The sequence below is a fragment of the Nematolebias whitei genome, chromosome 6 (genome assembly GCF_014905685.2).
Source record: "Nematolebias whitei isolate Nwh7 chromosome 6, NemWhi1, whole genome shotgun sequence".
Classification (NCBI taxonomy): Eukaryota; Metazoa; Chordata; class Actinopteri; order Cyprinodontiformes; family Rivulidae; genus Nematolebias; species Nematolebias whitei.
In genome coordinates this window covers 50,581,972-50,583,227 of record NC_056503.1, presented here as the reverse complement: position 1 = coordinate 50,583,227, position 1,256 = coordinate 50,581,972, and the positions used below count along the sequence as shown (strand labels likewise).

General features: G+C 51.4%; 1 protein-coding gene across 1 annotated transcript in view; it reads right to left on the bottom strand.

The window, feature by feature from the left end:
• wsb1 (WD repeat and SOCS box containing 1) overlaps positions 1 to 1,256 on the bottom strand; it is a gene marked incomplete at its 3' end in the record, with an annotated part of 12,450 nt that overhangs the window by 10,481 nt on the left and 713 nt on the right.

The following is a 1,256-nucleotide window of genomic DNA, read 5'->3' as shown; positions in this document are numbered from 1 at the left end:
GAGACAGGAACAGACCTGTCCCGAAACAAGAACTGACCTGTCCCGAGACAGGAACGGACCAGTCCCGAGACGGGAACGGACCAGTCCCGAGACAGGAACGGACCAGTCCCGAGACAAGAACAGACCTGTCCTGAAACTGGAACAGACCAGTCCGTCTGATGACCTCTGTGAGGTGCGCACCAAACTCTGTACAACACCGGTGTTGTGTCGAGTTGTGTCACAACACAGAAGTCGTGGCCATTTCTGGTGCAACTGTACCGTGACAGGTTTTTATGGTCCCAGTTCATCAAGTTTTACAAAAGCACCTTTAAACTTAATATTTAAAAACAAGGAGATTAAAACCGGATCAGCTAAAAATCTTTGCCATCTTTAGTTAATACAATTTAAACTGATCGGAGCTTAGGTAAATTCAAGTGACATCACTGTCATTCCACTTGAAGTTTTATACTATTCCATCAGAAAAAAAGAGACGTTAGTTTGGTCTAACCAGGTTAAGTCAGGTCCTCTGGAAGGACCTGACTTAACCTGGTTAGATTATCTACCTGGATTACAGAGCAGCATCAGGATGTTAGTTTGGTCCTCATGTGACCACAGCCAGGGTGTCCCTGAGACCAATGGACACACACCAGCTCCCCACCACCCTAAAGAAACTCATGGACGGATGGATGGTGGTTCTGACCCGTGTGGTGCTGACCTCTGGTTCTGACCCGTGTGGTGCTGATCTCTCTGGTTCTGACCCGTGTGGTGCTGATCTCTGGTTCGGACTTCTGATTCTGACCCGTGTAGATCTGACCTCTGGTTCTGACCCGTGTGGTGCTGATCTCTGGTTCTGACCCGTGTGGATCTGACCCCTGGTTCTGACCCGTGTGGATCTGACCTCTGGTTCTGACCCCTGGTTCTGACCCGTGTGGTTCTGACCCATGTGGATCTAACCCCTGGTTCTGACCGGTGTGGATCTGACCTCTGGTTCTGACCCGTGTGGATCTGACCTCTGGTTCTGACCTCTGGTTCTGACCCGTGTGGATCTGACCTCTGGTTCTGACCCGTGTGGTGCTGATCTCTCTGGTTCTGACCCGTGTGGATCTGACCTCTGGTTCTGACCCATGTGGATCTGACCTCTGGTTCTGACCCGTGTGGTTCTGACCCACGTGGATCTGACCTCTGGTTCTGACCCACGTGGATCTGACCTCTGGTTCTGACCCACGTGGATCTGACCTCTGGTTCTGACCCGTGTGGATCTGACCCCTGGTTCTGAC